Source organism: Pocillopora verrucosa, chromosome 1, assembly GCF_036669915.1.
Source record: "Pocillopora verrucosa isolate sample1 chromosome 1, ASM3666991v2, whole genome shotgun sequence".
NCBI lineage: Eukaryota > Metazoa > Cnidaria > Anthozoa > Scleractinia > Pocilloporidae > Pocillopora > Pocillopora verrucosa.
Window position 1 is genome coordinate 15,239,114 of NC_089312.1, and position 7,823 is coordinate 15,246,936.

General features: G+C 37.8%; 1 protein-coding gene across 1 annotated transcript in view; it reads right to left on the minus strand.

Moving 5' to 3' along the window:
* Positions 1-4,946, minus strand: part of LOC131781701 (uncharacterized) — a 31,545-nt gene extending 26,599 nt beyond the window's left edge. The window contains exon 1 of the mRNA XM_066160423.1: positions 4,896-4,946. The gene's annotated coding sequence lies outside the window, so the exon portion shown is untranslated. The remainder of the gene's footprint in view (positions 1-4,895) is intronic.
* Positions 4,947-7,823: the final 2,877 nt, after the last annotated feature.

Genomic DNA, 7,823 nt, shown 5'->3' on the forward strand with positions numbered 1-7,823 from the left:
TTTTTTCAAGGAATTATAGAAAAACGGGGTGAATTCTAGTAACTCATCCTCCAAGTGGAATATATTCTATTGACCTGCCACATCTAATCTACTTTACCCCGATTTTCCATTTTTTTTTTGGATGAATTATAGAAAAACGGGGCACATTCTGAAAATGCTTCCACCAATTGGAATTTATCATGTTTATCCTACTGACTTGGCATATCCTATCTTTACCCGATTTTCCATTTTTTTTTTTTGCAGTAAATTCTAGAAAAACGGGGTACATTCTGAGAATTCACGCTACAACTGAATAATACCCTAAGTTCCCATATGCCATCTTTACCCCTATTTTCCATGACTTTTTTCAGCGGTGAAATTCTACGATTAGCGCTAATCGTTAGCCCCCCCAAAATAAAGCGATACGCAATAACTTAATTGTAATTAGGAGTTTTTTTATAACACCCGCTTTCAGTTATTATTAACGTCCATAGAAATTCAAAACTTAGGCACAACAACATGCTATAAAATATATTCTTCCTCTTTAATTGTAGTTATTCCCCAATGAAGTCTCAATTAGAGACGAAACGCGTCCGAAATAAACGAGAAGCTTACAACTACAAAAAGTATTTCTTTGTGCGGCTCGCTAGTCTTAGTTAAAAATGAAAGATAGAAAAAATTACAAATTTTAAAAGAAGTTTATGTTCTTAGTGAATTCCAGAAAAGCGGGGTAAATTCTGAGAATTCTTCCTTCAAGTGGAATTGATCCTAGGGTGCCAAATCCAATCTTTAACCCGATTTTCCATTTTTTTTTCAATGAATTCCAGAAAAACGGTATGAATTTTAAGAATTCGTCCCCCAAGTGGCTAATACCCTCAGTTCCCATATGCCATATTCACCCCGATTTTCCATTTGATAGGTGAATTTTAGAAAAACGAGGTAAATTCTGAGCATTCTTACTACAAGTGGATAATAGCCGAAGTACCCATACGCTATCTTTACCCCGATTTGTGATTCATTCCAGGACTTCTACTTTTTCTCGACTTTGAAAAGGCCTTCGACACGGTAGAATGGTCTTTTCTTCCAAAAACTTTACAGTGTTACAATTTTTGGCAATCTGCTATCAACTGGAAGCTCTTTTACCATAACACAGAAAGCTGCATTCTTAACAACGGTTGGTCTAGCAACTTCTTCAAACTTGAAAGGGGGGTAAGGCAAGGCTGCCCTCTCTCTCCGTATCTCTTTATTCTCTGTGTAGAAATACTAGCCGAAACAATACGGCAAAATAAAAACATTAAGGGCATAAAAATAAACGAACAAGAAGTAAAAATCAGTCAATACGCGGATGATACTACCCTTATTTTAGATCGATCGCCCGCCTCTCTAACAACCTCCTTACAAATATTAGACTTTTTCAGCGAGATTTCTGGTCTCCGATTAAATAGCAAGAAAACTGAAGCTTTGTGGATCCGTGCGAATATTCGAAACGAAACACATCTCAGACCCGACAAAGATTTTAAATAGGTAAAAGATAAGGTTAAGGCTCTAGGCGTATGGCTCTCCACCAACCCCAAAACCACTATAGAAGCTAATTACAACGAAAAACTAACCAAAATCAGAAACAGCTTAAGCTGCTGGGAACTGCGCCGTTTAACCTTATTAGGAAAAATTACAGTTTTAGAAATCCTTATTGCCTCTCAACTGGTTTACATCCTGTCCCATCTGCCGTCCAACCACAGCGCTCTAACAGAAATAAATAATATGTTCTTCAATTTTGTATGGGATGGCAAGGGAGACAAGGTAAAGCACAACATAATGATCAACGACTACGAGAACGGAGGGTTAAGGATGATTGATATCAAAATTTTCAACAAAGCTCTTAAATCAAGTTGGGTAAAAAAATATCTAGATCCGGAAAATCAAGGAAAATGGAAACTTTTGTTTGACTATGAATTACAAAATCTAGGTGGTGTCGAATTTTTTCGTACCAACCTTAATAAACAAGATCTGTTAAAAACTATAAAAACTGCAAAGGCCTTTACTTCAGAAATACTCCACATCTGGTCAGAAATCTCACTTGAAACTAATTTCTCCTCCATTGATCAGCTAAAGGCGCAAAGTCTATGGCATAACTCTCTTATACGTGTCGGTAACAAACCTGTATACTATCGTTCATGGTCTGTAAAGGGAGTTAAAACAGTGGGCCATTTGAGGAATGATGCGAATAGTTTCCTATCTTTCTCTGATTTTAAAGAGCTTTACGACACTAAAACAAACTTCCTTACTTTTCAAGGCATCTCATCAGCTGTTAAGGCCTTACAAAAAAGCAATGAAGCTAACTTCAACAGCTGTAATACTGCATACGAAACTACCTTCGACACCTTCCTAAAGACGACAAAACCAAAAAGACTAACATATAAAATTCTGACGAGCAACAGAATGCATGCTCGAAACACCAGATAATGTCGACTGGATGGCAGTTTACAGAACTCCTTTTCTGTGCACAAAAATCACAAAATTGATTGTTTTTCAATTTAAGCTACTGCACAGAAGACTAGCCACCAACACTTTTCTTACCAAGGTAAACCTTAGGGACAATGAGCAGTGCACTTTTTGTAAAAGTGAGAAAGAGACTCTCATCCACCTATTTTGGACTTGTGATATATCCAACCGTTTCTGGCAAGGTCTTAAACAATGGATAATTAACCTTGGAGAACCTTTCGCAGAAATTTTCAATCTATCGCCATTTATAGTACTAGGGCTTAAGCCACACAAAAACAAGAAACTAAACTTCCTTTTTTTGGTCACTAGATATTTTGTATGGATATGCAGAATGCGCAACATCTCTCCGGAAATAAAAACTTCCCCCTCTTCTTCTCACATTATAATGCATAAATCATTATTATAAGAAAAACCATGCTTAAAACAAGCCCAACACGCATTAACTTAGTGTTTTCTTTAATTCTGTTTACATATAATTTGATGTTTGTATCCTTTTTTCCTGCACTTTTTTGTTTTCTTTTAAACTACCTTCTTTTCTATAAATTGTGAGTAGTGCACTCTGGCTGTAAACGCTTTTTTGTTTTTTTCTTTTCTTTTCTTTTAATATATAGTTATTTGTTTAGTCGCTCTTCAACCAGTATTGTTTTAAATATTGTATTGCACTGTAACGTACGTATTTGTAAAAAACAAAAAACGTAAGCTATAGATGTAACTGTACTGTAAGTTATTTTCTGTAGCCGTGATATAAGTAATATAGCTGTAATTAAAGTAATATAGTTGTTTTTGTATTAAAAAATAAATTAAAAAATTTATGAAAAATAAATAAAAATATTGTGACAGTCAGATTTAAAAAAAATATATTTACCCCGATTTTCCATTTTTTTCAACAAATTCTAGAAAAACAGGGTAAAATCTAAGAATGCATCATCCAAATTGAATAGATCCCAAGTTGCCATATTCAATCTTCAACCCGATTCTCCATTTTTTTTCAATGAATTCTAGAGAAACGGGATTAATTCTGCGAATTCATCAGCAAGTGGCTAACCGATTTACCCCGATTTACCATTTGATCAGTGAATTCGAGAAAAACGGGGTAAATTCTGAGCATTCATGTTACAAGTGAATAATACCCGAAGTTCCCATATGCTATCTTTACCCCGAATTTCCATTTTTTTTCAGTGAATTTGGCAAAAAACGGGGTAAAATCTGAGAATTCATCCTCCAAATAAAAAGGATCCCAAGTTACCATATCCAATCTTTAACCCGATTTTCCATTTTTTTTCAACGAATTCTAGAAAAACGGGATAAATTCTACGAATTCATCCGCAAGTGGCCAACACGCTAAGTTCCCATATGCCATCTTTACTCAGATTTTCCATTTGATCAGCGAATTCTAGAAAAACGGGGTAAATTCTGTGAAATTCATTCTTTAGGTGGAATATATCCTACTGACTTGCCATAGCCAACTTTACCCCGATTTTCGATTGGATCATTGTGTGAATTTGTCATAAACGGGGTAAATTATGACAAATCCACCCAAACGTGCAATAAATCCAACAATGATCAAGAAACAGTACTAAAAAAAGAACAGCTAAAATCAGCGGGACCGCAATAAAATCACATCACAATCTACTACTTCAAATTTTTACGGAGGGCTTAGTGCGATACAGCAAAAACCTACAATATTTAAAATAAACAACCAAAGGCCAAACTTCTGTGATTCAAGGAAGACTTCGTGACGCGACGCAGACAAATTATCACAACTTTGACCTCTCAGTCGATCTCACCTCCAGCAGATCAGCGAAGCGTCAAAAATATATAATTTCATGCCGACGAACCATAATCTATGATCTTCAGCTATTAAACAAAATAAAACAATTGTGATATGACGCCACATTGTGCTTTTGTCTTAGCTTATGTGTAAAATGTTGTCAATGGAGTCGCAAGTCGAACAATGAGGACAGTAAATAAAGCAAGACTGCAAATAAAGCGTGAACAATAACGCATCTTTTGGTCGAAAGTCGCTTTGTTATTTACGTAGCGAGTTATTCTTCCACGTTTAGGCTATAACAACGATGCGAGCACACGGCGCCAACGAAGGAACGATAGAACTTCAAAGAAAATAATGTGAGAGGCCAATGATCCGGTTCGCAGTGATCATGCGAACAGCATGTTTTCCTGAGATCAGTTACCGGAAAATACTGGTCAAATTTTCCACTTATCCCGACCCCCTCGAATAAGTACTTTTGCTTGAAGACATAACTACAACGGAGTCTCTTAACCAGTCCCAAGCCGCGTGTCGCTCGATAGATCACAGGATATGATTGGCCACTCTATCACATTACGTCAGAGGACATATCTGCAATGAGAGGACATAAGTGCAACGGTACAAATGGCTTGGGTTTGGTTAAGCTCAGGTTTCGTGTTACCCTTGAGGATGCGGTTACACAGTAAGACTCCCCTAAGGAAGTCAGATCATATGTACTATAGGCGGCCTCGGTCGACATATGGCCGACAACCGACCGATAGTCGACCGATAGTCGACCGATAGTCGACCGATAGTCGACCGATAGTCGACCGATAGTCGACCGATAGTCGACCGATAGTCGACCGATATATAGACCAATAGTCGACCAATGCATCACCCGATATGTACACATTTATCGGTCGACTGTCAGCCGATATATCGGTCGACTATCGGTCGACAATCAACCGACTATAGGTCGACTATCGGCCGATAGTCGACCGATAGATCGGCCGACAGTGGACCGATATATCGGCCGACAGTCGACCGATAAAGGTGCACATATCGGCTGTCGAGTATTTACATTCGAGGGCAAAGGTCTCTGTACCGTCCTGATTGATGCGGCAGTTGACAGTGTATATTTAAAAATCGATTAATTCCCCAAACTTCCCATAGGTTGTTAAAAAGAGGAATGAGCTGTACTGATGTGGAAGGATGAGAGCTTTTGCAGGTCTAAGCTTTCTCGATTCTGAAGTAGGGGCTTTCGTTATTCGACTGCTTTCGAAATATTTTATTAGCATTTATGAACTTCAACCATTACAACTTTTACTAGTATTTTCAGAAAGAATTATCTAAATATGAAACCTCTTGAAAGATTATGCACCATCTTAAGCGCAAGAAGTTAAAAAATATACAGCTATTTAAAATGCTATTTATCGGGCGCGAATCATTCAGCTAAATGAGAAATAATCTAGCTAACTTGAAGACTAAGGATGGAAGTATCTTTATGTAGAAACTCTTGAAGGATTATACTCATTCTTAATTAAGAGGAGTTTCTGGAAAACAGTACATCTATTTGGCAATTAAATTATGAGCTCGAGAGTTTCATGGCGCGACAGTTGATTAAGAAGAAGTCTAGGGGCGCCAAATAATTAATTTTTATTTATTTGCATTAATAGAGAGCGAATGATCTACAAATGTACATCCTTAGGAAAAAACTCTACTTGATGACACTGAAATGTATTCATGCATCACTATGCCAGAATAAACCAAAAGATTTCTTTTAGAGATTTAATTGAGATCTCGATTACTGTTATGTCATCGACGGTAAAATCAATAGAAAATCGATACTAGCACTAACGATTGACGTTTTGGGGTAGCGATTTCTATTTATCTCAAGCAATCGGTCGCAACACTAGCGATTGACTAGCGATTGCTTGATGTTTAAAAAAAATAACTCAAGTGATAAAGGTTTAACACTATTGATCGACTATAAGAACTACGATTGATATTTGGCGCAACCGATCTGCCTCAAAACACCGGCAATTCTAAGTAGCGCTTTCAACTTAAGCCTTCCAGCGTCGTTTGATGCAACAACGCAAAAGCGATCGATGTTCACCACTACCGACCATTTTAAAAAGGCAACTAAATTGGTTTACAACTACAATTTGTTTCTAGCACTAACAAGTGACTTTTATCACTAGCGATTCATAGGTAGCACTAACGATTGAGTTGTACCACCAGCGATTCACATTTTTGGCACAAACTGGCTCCCCATAAGTTGCGAATCGACCAGCAGGCCAGGTACGAACCGACACAAACTGGGTACAAATCGTCTGAATTTTGGTACGAATCAAACTTTCGTAGGCACAAAACGACTGAATATATGGATATTCTTGTATAGGATACCAACCAATCAAATGCAAAACTAAAATCCGCGTCACGATTGCGCTCGTTTTCCCGCGCTTTAGAAACTCTGAGTTAATCGTTTGGCGCGTTGTGATACTTCCCCTTGCCCTGATTGGCTGTTGCGATTACTTTGGATTGGTTCTATGACACCCAGTCGAAAAGTGTTTTAACTTGAGAGAGATTATCCTTTGGTAAAAAAAAACAGGGCGTTTTTTTTTATCTTTTATTCTTTTTTCAAGGATTCAGTTCTCAGCTTGATCCCATTGTGTCTAGCCAGAATTGTTTTCCTAGTCATTTTATTGTCTGGCAATTGATTTGATCATGTTACTATATAAACTGAAACGTCCCCCATGTAGATAAATATGGAACCAGGCCTGATATGGAACATATTAAAAGGAAAATATCGCGCGTGACTGAATGACTTTCAAAGGAATTTGTGTTAAATCAGCACCGGATATCCATATATAGAGGGCTGTGGAGATCGTACGAGCCCCGTCACAGAGCACTTCGTCATGGGAGGTAAGATCCTGTCTATAATTTGTACAATGACAAACCAGAAAATAACGCACGTGTTAGACACACATTTGTCTGCAATTCAGTGCATACTAACACGACCACCACATTGTGAAAAGGCAGTACAGTCAAAACAGACCCAAATAAAGCTGAGAAGAACGGGCGAAAATGGACTAGTATGGTCACCGAGTCTTTGGTTGCACACACGTGAACTTGGAAGAGGAAACAGGAGGGTTTCAGCTGGAAAGAGTTGTCATGGACACGGGATATGAGAATCTCCAGATGTCAAGTAAGTGATTTGAAAACAGATACAAATGTTCATGTTATTTCTCTCAGTAAACTTTTGAAGCTTATTAAATGAACTTAAATGAACGCCATGGTATATCTATCGGTATATGATTTAAGGTTTTGTACAATCAAACTTCAGAAACCTCCTATATCCTTCAGGCTGCCTCATAAGAGACGCAAGCGCCTAAAAAAACTCTACCAAGGTGTGTGAGACCTTGACCCTCTTTGATAATCCTTGATAAGGAGAGCGTGGTTCGCCATCAGAAAAACACAATCCACCCTGACGAAGGGCTGACGCTCGAAACGTCAGCCTTAGAAAATCTTAACGGTGGCTAATTTACATTACAACTCGGTTGATAAAAGGTCATGAAACTAATTTACTCTTGTA